Source organism: Ammodytes marinus, assembly GCF_949987685.1.
Source record: "Ammodytes marinus genome assembly, chromosome: 22".
NCBI classification, from domain to species: domain Eukaryota; kingdom Metazoa; phylum Chordata; class Actinopteri; order Uranoscopiformes; family Ammodytidae; genus Ammodytes; species Ammodytes marinus.
In genome coordinates this window covers 9,250,349-9,266,137 of record NC_137226.1, presented here as the reverse complement: position 1 = coordinate 9,266,137, position 15,789 = coordinate 9,250,349, and the positions used below count along the sequence as shown (strand labels likewise).

At 42.2% G+C, this 15,789-nt stretch overlaps 1 protein-coding gene across 1 annotated transcript in view; it reads left to right on the top strand.

Moving 5' to 3' along the window:
* Positions 1-12,631: 12,631 nt before the first annotated feature.
* col7a1l (collagen type VII alpha 1-like) overlaps positions 12,632-15,789 on the top strand; it is a 60,067-nt gene continuing 56,909 nt past the window's right edge. The window contains exon 1 of the mRNA XM_080051145.1: positions 12,632-12,861. The gene's annotated coding sequence lies outside the window, so the exon portion shown is untranslated. The remainder of the gene's footprint in view (positions 12,862-15,789) is intronic.

The window sequence follows — 15,789 nt, the reverse complement described above, 5'->3', positions numbered from 1 at the left end:
GATTATCTCGGCAAAGGAGAATCTAACACAGATTTATACAAATTTGTTAACACACTTCACTTTACTTGTGTATATAAAACATCAATGCATTGCTTCTACATACACACACACACACACACACACAAACTGACAAAAGCACTAACTTGTTTGTGATGGCTCTAGGTTAAATACCTGTCAGCAACTTGTGATGACTAAACAAACCCTGTTTGAAATATCTATTCCTGCACAGAGCATTATTTACTGTCTGAAAAGGTTGAATCTCTATACTAAATAGTCCCCTTAAATGTCCACAATTAAGCAACATGTGTGAAACCTCATCTTACTGCTTACTATAGAGAGTATATATTTTAAAGAGAATAGTGAATGATTTTGTAGAGTCATGGTCTTTAGACTAAGACTTAGCTAATGTATTCAGTTGTCTTCAACAGTCGGATTCAATAAAATTAATGATTCTTTTTCATTGCCAAAACTATTACCGCACTCCATTTCACTGTGCCCACAGAGGATAGAGCTCTGATTCAAACTGCTGTCATTTTGAGATAGTAAAAAAGAAAAAAGAAAATATCCGGGATATTAGATTCATTTTTTTTTTTAAACCAATTACAATTTTTAACAGTGGGCCATAACTGCTACACCAAAAGGAATTCTTTTTAAATATTGTATTGTTTTTTGTAGTCAAATACTACAAACTTAATAAGGCTTAATTTCTCTATTTTGCATACGATATGACATGGATCCTTCTTTCATATTCCTGCACTCTTTTCTTGACGCCAGGCCTTATGACCAGGTGGACACAACCATCATTGAGCCTTATGTGCTGCCACCGTATTTCAAACAGCTTTTCAATTACACCCTTGCTTTACAGCGACTGTGATTTTATTTTACTAGATACAGGGCCTGCAGCAGTTACAGCTAGTTTCCCTTACTGTGGGTTTTTCCTTTTAAAAATGTCTTGTGAAAAGATGGGAGGAGAGAAGGGAGGGCTGCAAGGCTGAGAATGGACTTGGAAAGCGGTCTATGAAAGCGCAGTAATATGTTACAGGCGCAGCTGTAAATGTCGTGACTAACCTTCGCACATGTGGAGTGCACAGTGTGAAGGCGGAGCGGGGACACACCTACTCATTTCAAGATCAAGCGTACACATCCTTCCTGAGATGAACTGATATGCTCCATCTTTGCTGGTGCTCATGACTACAGTATTCTGCTTTGTCTTTCCTCTTAAAATACTAGGGATTTTTTTCCATGTGAGAAAAGCATGGGTGGTTTGAAGAACACAGACGCAGAATCGATAGTACTTGAAATTGAGAACTGGTATTTAAGCCTATTTGTAAGCTTGCATCAGTGAGTCCTTTCATGCAGATGAGAGATTAGTTAGGTGAAGGACAATGAGAACTGCCAGGTCCCATGTGTTTTGGATTTCTGCTGAACTTGCTCTTTCGATTACTAAACGTTTGCTGCAAGCGTTGTACGTTGGGGCAGCATGGATGACTTACCCAAGCACTGACCTTCACGTGCTGGACTATCCACTTTGTTCTTACATAACTTTGTCCCTCTGTATTTTACTTTAAATGTGGTTGAAAGTCACCAAGTACATTTGCTAGAGTACTGCCCTTTGAGGTTCAGATAGGCCTAGTACTTTTTTACTTTGATTATTCTTCAATGTCTGCTTCTGTGACGACATTTCAGAGTGAAATATTATCAGTAACCGAGAACTCATTCACAAAACTCATTGTCCACTATATTTATCTGAAGGCTTTAAGTCACTAGTTACTTTCCAAATTGAGATTTTACATGCAAAACATAGGATAGGTTTGTAAAATGTGATGCATCTTTAGCTTGAATCAGATCCAACTTCAACATTTGAATGCTGATTAATTGGCTATAAGATTTAAATGAGGCTTACCAGAGGCAATGAGAAGTTGTGTGTTTGATACATTACTACATTTTGTTGATGATGAGTTTGCAATTTCACTTACATTTCGAATGCAAGGCTATATACACACACATAGCCCCCCCCTCCTCCCCACACACACACACCCACACACACCCACACAGACACACACACACTTTTAACCACATATAAACATTATAGCATGGCGTAGTTAGCCCTGTAAGAATTATTCGGGTTATAAAATGCATGGCCCCATTTACAACCAACCAGAGGAACACTTTCTTTAGACCTTGCCGTGAAGTGCTTATCTCTTCTCGCCAAACATTTCCTTTCAGTACGCCAAGTCACCCACCTAGAGCATTAAGGATGCTTCACTTTGAGGGTAAGAACTACAGATTGGAAGCTATTTCCAACTGTAAAGACTCAGCTATTACAACAGTAAAACTCTCTGGATTTATCTCTGCAACCTTTCTGTCTCTGTGTGTGCCTGTGTAGAGGATGTTGGAATAGGTCAGGGTGGTGATATAATGAAAGCTTAAATAAGTCACACACACACAACACACACCTCTGCATTAACTTTGCCGCATGATGTGGCGCCACACTCCGTAACTATGGCAACAGGGCACTCTGCACTGCACCTCCCTACGTGTGTGTGTGTGTGTGTGTGTGTGTGTGTGTGTATCTCCTCACTGTGTTCCCCGCGGACAGATTAATTCCCTGCCAGATTCATTCCTTGTCAACTTACTGAAACAAAAAGTTTCTGTTTAAATTAGTTCGGTGCAGTGTCTTGCTTCATCCGTCTATCTGTATGGTCTCTCTCTCTCTTTCTATGAATTTCACTGTCTCTCTCTCCTCCTTCACTCCTCCTCTTACAGTAATTAAAGACAGTCAGTGTGAATAATAGAAGCCGTAATAGTGTGTAATTGCGATAATCAACACATAGTGCATACTAAGGCACTCGCCATTCATCAATTCACAGACAAACAGAGAGGAGACAGGAAGTCTCACATAGCAAACATACTTGGCCCTCCTTCATTTACTTATCGTTTGTGCTGTAATTTGTCATACTGTGTTTGTCTTTAAGAAGCAGACATGAATGTGTTTTTATGTATTAGTTGATATAGGCCTATAGCGGGTAACATAGACTATATTACTCAGCTGAATCAGCTAGTCTGCCTCTGTCCAAATGGACTTCTTTATTTTAAAAACTTGGTTGATAATAATATAATACTAATATATGAATAATATTGACTTAAAATACTTCACTGACTTACAGTTGAAACAAACCTTTCATACTGATTCTTACATACGAATACAAACTAAGCTTCAAAATGACACAACACAGCATTTATGTGCATCTTCAACATTCAGCTGTTGTTAGCTTTAGCTTACAAACATTAGAGATGACAAGTCAGTCACAGCAAAACTGTCCAAAAACAAAAAAGTCAACAGAAAAAAGACTGAGCTAGACAAACGAAGAAAACTCACACAACATACTGACACACGCACGCGCACACACACACACACACACACACACACACACACACACACACACACACACACACACACACACACACACACACAGGGTCAGGTGGAGGAGGACATGCCCAGACAAATTCCCTTACTAGAACAATACTGCCCCCTCCAGGGTGGGCTGACCTCAAATGGGAGCCAGGGAATTGCTGCCCCAGGGGGTGAGTGGAGTTACAGCTGGGCTGAAGAGGGCAGGGACAAGGAGCTGGTTTGATTGTGTTTGTGGTGGAGTCAGGAGAGATTGCACAGTGTGTGTGTGTGTGTGTGTGTGTGTGTGTGTGTGTGTGTGTGTGTGTGTGTGTGTGTGTGTGTGTGTGTGTGTGTGTGTGTGTGTGTGTGTGTGTGTGTGAGTGTGTGTGTGTGTGTGTGTGTGTGTGTGTGTGTGTGTGTGTGTGTGTGTGTGTGTGTGTGTGTGTGTGTGTGTGTGTGTGTGTGTGTGTGTGTGTGTGTGTGTGTGTGTGTGTGTGTGTGTGTGTGTGTGTGTGTGTGTGTGTGTGTGTGTGTGTGGGGCAGAGAGAGAGAGAGAAAGTATGGATGATCTTTTTGATTTGTAAGGCTATTGACCTTTTATCGTACCTTTGACCTTTGCTTTGACGTTGGCTCTCCAAAGGTTTCATAGACCTTTTTAGACCCTTGTATACAGTGATAGCCAGACAGACATGACAATGCTATACACACCATGTGATAGCAATAACCTCAGTTGTTTGGTCATTCTCTCTTTTGGTCCTCCTTTCATGCTCTACTTTCTCTTGCAGTCCAGGACCCATGTATTTCACACTGTCATTCAGAAAGCATTTTTAGCTATTGCCCCCCTGAGCCTTCTCTGTTTCAGTGTCACTCCAGCCTCTCTGTGCTATTCTCAATACCCTCTCATTTCCATAAAAGTTCTTACCTTGTTCACCCAAACAGTCCACTTCCCATCAAATCGAATGATCCACTGAATATATTTCTGGCTCACTCACAACATCCCCAATAAGGAGGAAGAGCTTTTTGAGTATATGCAACACATTACCCTCCTTGTCCACCCCCTACTGTGCTGTGCATATCAAATTAGACCATAGAAAGACATTTCAAAGAGCACATGAGAGGAAGGGGGGCGGGGGGAGACGGTGGCAGCAGAGGGAGTAGAGGCAGAGGTGGATTTTGAGGACAAAGGTTATGTGACGGTTGTGAAAACCCCCAGGTGTCCATGCTTTGAAGGCCTTCACCCCACCATATGCTCCAGCCCTAATGAATTTGCGATCTACTTTCTCCTGGCAAGTCAGGGGGGCTGTGGAGTTCAGCGAGCAGCTTTTTGATGTGGAGACAGCCCCCCGTCGGGAGATGAGAGTTTGTGTTTACCTTTTAATTTTGTTTTGGTTACCGACCGTAAAATCCGAACTAGAATTAGTGACGGCCAGTGAATGCCAACCCTATACCTGTGGTTCATAAAAACACAGGCCAGGCCGTAGATAAAGCTAGGAATTATGCTGTTGTCATTTTCCCCTCCACACGTTGTTAAAACCGCATTTACCTCTCCATGTGTTTGTTGGCTGTTATGTTTATATACAAACAACAAATATACTCCTGAGTTTTTCTGTGCGAACACTTCCTTCTACATCTGTATATAACACACACAAAGCCGTAGCATTCAATGAATCACCCCACCCCTACCCACCGCCCCCGGCCATTTTCCATTCCATTGGGTGCTGCCGCAGAGCTCCAGTGACCTGCTCTCAGAAGACATACAGCAGACTTGTCTATGCTTGTGTATGTGTGTGTGTGTTTGTGTGTGTGTGTGTCATCTCTCAGCCGTGGCCAACTTGCAATATAGCACACCACAAGAAGACACATTCCACTGGGTTCACTGCCTGATGGAGGGAGTGCATTTTATATGTACACACTATACACACAGTCCTCCGATATGAGCTCATATCCTGGTTAGGGCGGGAAGAGCGGTTGAATAATGCCTGGTACACTCTCTCACCTGTGAAGCAACAGGATACTCTGAATATCAGAGGAAACCCACAATGTCTGTCTCACAACATACTGTGTAGCTACAATACTATTAATGTAAAACTTTACCCTATACGCTGATGATATATGTTTTTTTTTATATTGTGAACAAATTATTTGATGGTGATCCTCTTCTCTAGACTGAGTAATGTTGTTCCTCTTACCTATCAACTAAACACATTCATCCAAAGTTACGTTTCAAACTACCTTGATAGTAAAAGGGTCCTATTCCAGTGCTAATGTGACTGTATATGCAACTATACTATCTACTGCATACCTGAGTAAACTCTGGACTGCCCCTTCACAGTCCTGCTCTGCGAACTCAGTCAAATGCTGCTCTTCTAGGCTCACTATAAAGCTGGATTAGGTTTAGCTGTGCAGAGAAAGCCCGGAATCTTAGGTCTTTCAGCAAGCTCCTTGAACGCGATAACCTTTAAGAACTGAGCCGTCGTTGGTTTCAATAAATATTTAGCATTTTGACAAGGGATCAGTGCAAACAGTCGACTAGGATTAGCAGGGTGACACTAGAGTTCACTAAAGTGTCTAACATATACAGTATATAGTATATGTTAACCATAAATGCTAAATTCAGATACCCGGCATTCAACGATTACCACAAAAAAGGTTTTCTGTCATTTGCTGCCAGATGAGTTGTACAGAGGTTGCCTTGTTTTTAAGTATACATCCCAACAAACTATCAATTTTGTCTACTTTTATGTGAGCTAAATTGGCAGCGTTTGGTCTAAAAATGCACTTGCTTTTACAGAGCGGTATCACTTCACAGAAAAAAAAAACACCTGGATTCACAAGTCAATGGCTTAACCTCTGTGTTGTTTGTGCTTTTTCAGCTGCAACGTTTGGACTGCCAAGTGAGAGAAGTCAGTGCAAGTCTGTAGGATGACGGGGTGTGGCATTCATATGAATGAATGGAGTGCGAGGAACGCCAGGGTTGATCTACCCTAGGTTTTTTGTCCCCTCCCCCTCACTCCCCCTGAGCAAAGCGTCATCATTGATACACAGTTTCAAATTCTCTCGCTTCAACAAGTTCAGTCCAATCCGTGAGTACACAGAGGATCAGAGAGGTATGTTTGAAAGCCCCGGCATGACTTCATGCAACTTGATTCCTGAAGATTCTTCCTCTGCACTGAACTGTGAACTTGGTGATTACAACATTTCCAGTTGTAAACTTTTTTTTCTGTCTGAGGGGTCGGCCGCACAAGCCATGCAGGCAGAAACCTGTCCACCCAGATGAATTCAAAGAGTATCCTAGCCCTGCAGTCTCCTCTTTTGACCTCATTCCCCATCTCCCACTCTCTCTCTCTCTCTCTCTCTCTCTCTCTCTCTCTCTCTCTCTCTCTCTCTTTCTATCTTTCTATCTCACTCTCTGAGATGTTCAAAAGAAAAGTGTAGACAGCTCGCTGCCCCTTGACCTTCAGGGGGAAAATCCCATATTATTCTAAAGCATCTCTCAAGGCTGGACACATGCTCATCACTCCTCAGATGCAAAGGGTTGTCTTTTGTTGTCGACAGACATGATCTCTTCAATCTGGCTCTAATAACTATAATTGCTGCCTTACATTTCAGTGTAATATGTAGGCCTATAACCATAACATTTAGTATAGCATGAACAACATCAAATCTGATGTTCTTAGTCACAGTCGTATTTTTAATCTCTGGTCTTCAATTTGCAGACATGAAAACAATCTTTGGTTGTCATGTTAAGTCTAAATTGTTGGCCACACATCCAGAGCAGTTGTTTTTCTGTGAGGTTATTGACTCACATTTCTACATGTGTATCTCTAGCTTTCTTTTTGTGTGCTGCATATTGGATTTTTTTGCTGTGACACTGTGTCTCCCGAAGCACGGCGAAGAGAGCTGGGCTTGTGTTCATTATTTTGATACCCTTTGTCGGCTTCAGAGTGGTAATTGGACACACACTCATGACTAATTCTCTCAGCCCCGACTTCTGCTGCATCTCAATTCTCTGCTCTGGCGGCGCCTTGTCCCAACAAACCAGCCCTCGCACCACAACCACTGTTTTCCTCTGTTGCCATGACAGCTCATATCTCAGTCGGAGACGGGAAGTTGCACGGTTTATGAAATGATTGAACAAAAATTTCGGAATGAGGCAAGGAGCCCAGTGTGTGTGTGTGTGTGTGTGTGTGTGTGTGTGCGTGTGCGTGTGTGCGTGTGTGCGTGTGTGCATGGGCCTTTTTTCTGTTTCTGTTGTTTGCACACTGAGGCTTATCCTTTCTATGTGCATCTCTGCACTATGTGTTTGTACTGGTAAAAGGCCTGGCACAGAGCAAAGCTTTTGTAGTCGGAAGCAGTGGTGGGCACTCTGCCCAGCTTGTATGGTTTATGGATGTGTGTTAGAGTTGCATTAGCCTGCGGCCAGAGAAAGGCTGTCCATCCTTCCTGGTGGGAACTCCAACAAATGTGCCAACACACAGGCAGCATTAAACAGACACTGATACAAGCATGGTCTCGGTCTGACACGCATCCCACGCTGTCAGTCTATCAGTAGTTACATTGATGCCACACAAAAGGAGGCAGGAGCGCAAATGGAATGCCAGCATGAGAAAACAAGCCACCGAAGGCTGATTTCACGCCACAGCGGCAGGTGAACTGTCCTCCCTCTAAAAAAAGTTTAATTGCAAACTGTTCTAAAAGTCCAGGTGGTCATAGTTCAGAGCCACTAATATATCTCAGACAAAAACATCCCCCTTTTGAGCTCATTCTGACTATGTTACTGTTACTCGCCAATGATACGGAACACTGTGTAAAGAAGAAAAAAATGATCTATTCTTGAATTTCAAATGCAAGCCTCAACTTTACATAATTAAAGTGCCATGTAAGAAATCGCACAATTAACAGAGTGCCATACAACCAGCGGCTGAAGTAATGTTTGATTCTCATAACCTCGGTGATGGAACCAGTGGAGCGGAAAAGGAGGTGGAGAAATGAAGATTTCAGAAATGCATTAAGTCTGTATTTCATCAAATTAGAAGTAGGAGCTCTTTGAAAATCTGCCACGAGGCATGAATGGTGAATGGCAGAGGCTCTGCCAAACAGAATATTAATAGGTAATTACACTCACTTGTACCTCCTTTCTCTGCACATCATCAGTGGACCTGGGCACTAACACTGTAGTTATGGAATTGATATGGCTTTCAAGAAAAGGAAACTGTCTCATAAAAGATGTCTATGTGTTTTTTTATTTTCACCTTTTTTCCCGTCTGCATTTCAGAAGGGAAAAAGAATGGCAAGAGGAGTTTAATTCCCATTTGAAAGAAACTATTGTTTAAGCAAGGATGTAATTACCTGTGATTGATGTTTTTATTGGACTGTCAGTAAAGTTGGCCACCCTGTAGTATTCCTAATGAATGAGGACCCCCCCCCCACACACACACACACACACATGCATACAAAACAAAACACATGCACACCTGTGTGCAAACATTTGAAATGTATACCCAGTTCACCTATTCAGCCATATTAACCCAAGTTGCACGCCTTTTCTTCTGAACTCCTGGTAGCTTTGCCAATTAACTGCGCTTTTGCTTGTTTTCCCTGCCGCCTTTACCCCCCCCACCCCCGTCTCTTGACTCCCAATGCACACGATTGTTTTCTGCTTAGCCTACAGCATGAATTTAATCAAAGCTCTCTGTCGTGCCGGCACCTATTGTGACTGTGGGGAGGATTTAGGCCCACTTGGAGAAGGAGCGCAATTAGCTGAGACAAGTCGAGTTAATCTTCCCCATCTGAATACCCCCAACAGGTCCTCAACACCTTTTTATTTCTAATCACACCTGCTGCTCAAAAACAGTTAGACTCACTCACCCGTGATGAAATCGAGCTGAGAAAGCCATCGAGACATCGACTATGTCTGCAGTGCAAGCAGATCTGTTAAGGTTATGTTCTCCTCAAGCTCTTAAAGGAAAATCAGCATTGACACTAGTGGCCTCTCTTCACACTGAAGCTCATTTTGCGGCGACAAAAACACTAATGCACAGATGGATATGTATACATGCATAGATACACTCTCATCTCTGACTGTTGAGTGAGAGTGGTCCTGATTTGATGCGCCCTCCTCAACTTCCTTAACATGTGCTGAGGGTCAGCAGCAGGGCAGCACGTAGCTCATTCAGCCCTGAGGCTCAAAGCAGAATATACCACCTTTCACTCTACGTCTGTGTGCAATCTCTCATAGCAATGGCCACATGTAGTTTAAATGAACAACAACGCGCTTTCGACCTGCTCTGCACAGCACTGCTACCGACACGCCACTTCAGCATGCTGACGTAACATTCTTATCCAATCCCCGGAATATTGAATTGGACAGATAAGAACACACCTCATGTGTGCCTGATGAAAATGCTACTTTTTTCTTTTTACTCTTTGCACGCTCATAAAAACAGAAGTAGCCCTGCAGTCTGGAGAGTGAACCTTTAGAACACAACACTGCAGTACTGTTGCATTTCAAAAACATGAACTCCCTTTCTAGATTTTTGGAAAATGGTTTCACTGTATGTGATGTAGGGGAGAACGGGGTAATTTGTCACATGGGTTGGATGTCACATTCGTTATATCTCGCCACCAGAGCGCGCTAGCTCTGAAATGTTGATATAAAAAAGGTCCAGAATTGGGATCAGAGGTCACATACATAGACTTCCTTGGAGGAATACAGCTGCATTTCAGGTGAGAGGATGTTTTGTGTTTTTCATGTCAAATTCAAAATATTTTGCTTCTCAGTATTTTTCTTCTAGGCTTTTACACAATGGGTTTATAACAAAACACTTGTTACCCTCAGAAAGTGTGAAGGGTAAACTATAGGTTAGATTGTGGTTAGCAAGCTAATTAGTTGTCAGATGGTTGTTGACCTTGATGCTAGCAAGAAATTCAAGTTGGGGTTGGTCGTCAAATTTTTTGGGGGGTTGGTTGTCACATGTTATCTCAAGGCTGCAGCCAGAAAAGGAACCCAATAACGAAATAAATTGTCAAGCTGTATCCTCACTGACACCCCAGAGAAGGAAAGAATAGAGCAGGAAAAGGCAGCTAGCAAGCAAAAGAAAAAAGGGCAACAAAATCAAAACAACCCAGTGCATCCCAAACTAGACCAGCTGCCAAGGCTACAGAACGTTATGTAGGCCTATTTGTCAACTTGACAATGCAATTAAACATTCAAATTTGGTTCTGCCTCCTTGCCTTCTTTTTAATATTTTTCCCATTAAGATAACATTGTGACAAACAACCCCATAGTGTGTGACAACCGACCCCTTGATGGGGTTGGTTGTCACAATGTGTCAGAGTGTCTTTGATGGTAAATTACTTCTTCATTACAATAAGTTGGAAAAAAAGAGAGACACACATTTCTAGCCAACACCTTAAGCTTCAATTTAATGTAGGAATGGCTATTGACAGATGTTTTGGTGATGAGCAATTCTCACTAGAGTAAAAAGTGTGCCTACTTACCCCGTTCTCCCCTACTTCATGGCATCTGGGAATTATTCAGACATGAGTTTCTAATATGCTTTGAAGTGCTGCAGTATATCGCTTTGCAAAAAAGGAGGAGAACATTCTGGTTGTCTAGCAAAAGACATCTCCATTTATTGCTGAGGCGAGACTTGAGAGTCAAAATTATTTATTTATCTGTTAAGCTGCAGATTTAATTGCTTCAGTTTGTTAGATGTACATCTGTTGACAGGTTTCGTGTGATCTGCTTATGCAAATGTACACATGCACTTTCTTGGTCTTTTCGCAGATACAGCTACAGCAGATGAGCCATTATCTATTTGTTTTCCAGCATTTCCGTGACAGTACTTTGGGAATGTGGTAGAGGCATTCACTGTATTTAGATGGACGGTATGTGGAGGCTTCTTTAGCAGCCACTGTCATTCTGTATCTGTCCCAGTAGTGGTCTAGAATGATCGACAGGAGTATATCATTTCAATTGCATCATTGCATATACAGTATATAGTTGTACCTTCACTTTCCTAAACCATCTCAGCTAGAACTCACACTGTTGTCATCAGCCAAGGTGTGTGTGTGTGTGTGTGTGTGTGTGTGTGTGTGTGTGTGTGTGTGTGTGTGTGTGTGTGTGTGTGTGTGTGGGTGGGTGTGTGTGTGCTGAGTTATTGCATGTCAAGACTGACAGCTGGCTTAACACTATTAAAGTGGTCACCACATTCCTTGAGTCGACCATTAAACGCGACCCAGTGGCCCACAACATACATACAGAACACACACACACACACACACACACACACAAACACACGCACGCACGCACACACACAAATGCACACAAAACCAAGAGGGACTTGTAAAACAAGACAGATTTATCCTCTTTCCTCTCCATTCTGTTTTGACAAGGTGTTTGCTCCACAAGCTATTTTGGTTGGGTTTATGTGTGAGTATATGAACCTTGAATCCAGAGTTATGCCAGCAGTACAAGAACGTGTGCTTCAGCCAACTGAGCTTGGCTGTGTTTGGTACTTTTATCATCATGTATTTTGGTTATTTTGATGTTACATAATCTATTAGGATGATTATGAAGGTAGAAAACAAAGGGAATCTTTTATCAAATCCCCCCCATATGTTTTACTGGCTGGTGAAACAGCCAGAGGCAAATGAAACAAGCAGTGACAGACTGGGTCTGCAAAGTGTCAAATCTTCTGCCACTATTTGCAGAGAGGTCGTTGGGTTGACTTTTTGTCGGCAAGTGGGTGTAAAGCAAAGACAGTTTTTGGTGGATATTCACACTCATTACTCAAGTAAGGTCAAATTTACAGCATGATTGGGGGTGATGGCAGACTTAACCTCCAATTCCTCAACATAATTTACCTCAACTGCTTAGTAATCTTTTACCCCGAGGTGAAAGCTGGCTGCCTGTGTCTACGCCTTGATGCACTACACACATGCACTGTAGAACAGAAGAAATGCATTCCAAGCAGGGTCGAAGCTCATTAGTAACCTCCACCTCTCTGCATATCTGTCTTTGTCTATTGCTCTCTCGCTCTCTCTCTCTCTCTCTCTCTCTCTCTCTCTCTCTCTCTCTCTCTCTCTCTCTCTGAGCCAACAGGTTGCAGTGCCTTCACCCCACCACCCCTCTTCCCAAACTTTTTCTCCGCCTCAGCAGGAAAGAAAGTCTTTGTCATTCATCCCCTCTTGCACACATTCAGACACACCTACCCCCTCTTTCACATAGATAGACACACACACACACACACACAGAGATACGGGCTTACTGATGCTCATGTACCATTCAGTCAATTATCTCTGATAACAACCTCCGCAGGAATACCACATCAATTCAAGAACTATTTTTTTCTGGCTTGGATACCATTTTTTTGTATATTTTTCTAAGGGGATATCTTTTCCCTGACGAGCATCGAGAGGTCACCTGGGTTGGGAAGATAATGAGGATTCACTTGCCTGCAGTGGTAAGTGCGAACGTGTTGGCCCGTTTTAGGGACATATAGTCAAAACCCATTGCTTTAACTGCACTTTAATGCGGTGCTTTACCGAGTAGTTTTTGAATTCTTAACTGCCCATATACCCGTTGTGACAGGCTAAGTGTCTGAAATAAGGCCAGCACCTTTTTCTATACTGAGCCTGCTCTTTACTGCACAATATCTCCTTAAAAAGCCTTACATTACTAAAAAATAAAATGTATACTGTTGTTAGAGGGTTTCAGTTATTTTTGGAAAAGGACCATTCCACTCGGTCTAAGAGCATGCACGTACAACAACACACATGTCCTGCGTGCATGCAGGTGTGCTTATCTGCAGAAGTTAATGCATAGATCCAAAACTTAATGGGAGAGTGAAAAGAATATGTTGCGCATTTTTTTCCAGTCATGTCAGCTCTAGTGTTGTGTATTCATGAATAATAAGAGCATAGCAGGTTGTTTTTGAGAGAGGTGTCAGGAGATGAAACTATGTAGAATTAATAGGGGATGTTTCCCCTCCCATGCATTGACACGTCGGTGCCGGCTGACTGCAAATGCAAAATGATATTAAGACAGTGAGCTGCTTCTTGTGTGCGGTGTATACACGTGTGTGTGTTCTCATTGTTTCGTGTGTGTTTTAGTGGTAGAGATGAATTTGTATTATATCAAAATCATCTGCTATCATACATTGTGGTTCTGAGCTGAGCTGAGTGTGTGTGTGTGTGTGTGTGTGTGTGTGTGTGTGTGTGTGTGTGTGTGCGTGTGCGTGCGTGCGTGTGTGTGTGTGTGTGTGTGTGTGTGTGTGTGTGCCTTTTCACTGATACCAGTTTCCCACCTACAGGGATAATCCATCCTGTGAAGTGGTGAGGTGGAAAATGCCATTATGTAGAAATAGCTGACATGCAGTTAGACTTGCATGGCATATGACGTGTGAGTCAGCCTCTGTATGTGTTTATGTGTGTATGAAAAAATGAGATAGGGAGGAGAGACATAGAGGGAGTATGGGAGCCAGAGACAGTAGACTTCATTTTGTAACATTATTTAATCCTCTTGAGGTGGCGATAAACTAAAGGCCTCAGACACAATACACACACTTTGTCCTGGGTGAGGCTGGACAAAGTGTCTGTTTTCCCAGTGTGGTGCGAGGGATGGGTGCAGTCTTGGGCTAAGTGTTATTCTGATGTTTGATCATTGCAAACTTCTGGTGTAAGTATATATGACTCTGGTTTATAATTGGTCAGAAATCACAGGGCTGCTTGAGGTGTTGTTTGAATGAGCTGGGATGTTTGGGTTTTTTATATATGGGTGGCAGAGTCTTTCTTAAATTGGTGAAGTGCACCACTTTGACCACAAATAAAATATCTCAAAAACTATTGCAGTGATTTCCATGTGTTGCATCCATGAGTCCGCAGTGGACTCTGGTGTAACCATCATACCACTTTCTTTAGTCTACCCAAACATTGTTTAAATGGCGGAATACCTGCAAAGCTAATTCCCTTTATACTCAGTTGGTCTTTCTGTCTCGTGCTAATTAGCAAATATTAGCATGCTAATAGTTTAAAGATCGTGAACATGGTACACATTATACATACCTGCTAAGTATAGGCATGTTAGCATTGTTGTTGTAAGCAGGCGTGGGTCTTGTTTTAACTTAATTGAATGTCAAGCTAAAGCCAAGGCACTTTTATTTTCTGTTGCATTTTTTCCACATTGCTGAACAATAGGATTCGCTGCTAGTTTCAAGAAACTTCTGACACCTTTGGCCTTTGATAGCATGATAAGAAATAGCTTTCAGAGTTGTTTCGCCAAATTGAAGCCATCATAAAACTCTCATAAATGGTTCTGCCTGCCTGCTGCTTTGCTGAATGCCCTTGCAAACCTTTTCAAAAATCCCGCTGTAGAATAGATACAAGACAGTAAGTGTGTTCTCCAGCACCTGCTGTCACTCATCAAAACACACACACTCACTCACTCATCCTCTCCACACTTCAGTAATAAGGAGATACATGCAGAGACAGATCTTAGATCTGCATTGGTATGTGAGGGGAAGAGTGTGTTTTTTTTGGCTGTGTTATTATACTAGAGTTCAAGCCCCTACCAGCAACTACTTCCAACTGCAGAGGTTGTAAACTACTCAGCCTTAAGCCATTCTGGCTCTGCCAGACCAGGTGATCAACTCATACTGAGGAACTTTTTGGAATTCATATTGTCTCACATTGATCTGTTTTATTTTTATTTGTATTGTCATATTCATTTATGTTTGAGATAGGCCCTCCGCAGGAATATTGGAAGTGATGTATTGGTGTAGGTTGACGGATGGAATGTGAATCTTTAAAGCTAAAAGAAATCTGTTATGTTTTCCTCTTATGTATAGCAGTTGAGTGAAGACAGATCTCTCTTTGATGTCATGCTTATGAATTTGCAAACGCACATGCCATATACAGTTCACACATGCACAGTCAGACACTTGGGCTCTCTCACACACACACACACACACACACACACACACTCATCTGGAGACGTGTGGGGGTTAGCAAGCTAATGTAAAACATAACGGCACAAACCGTTTGCTGGATCACACTTTATGCGTTGAACGTGTTGCTCTCTGATGGGAGCTCATTCATTTCAAATGGGATAATCCGTTACTGCTGCATGATTCCTTTGCCAGTGCTGATTTAAGTGTTGGATATACTCCACTTAGGCATTGATTATTCTCACTTAAGTGAATGTTGTTGGAACTCTTTCTATTGATATATTTCTGTGGTTTTAAGAACACATTAACAAGGTTTTAACACACACACTTATTTGGCTGAAGGATCCTTGAGCCTACAACCAAGTGCACCAATGAACAGCACAAAAGCAAGATACTACAATGAGTTACTATCATTGCGCTGTACTTGTTTCTTTTTTAGATGTCACC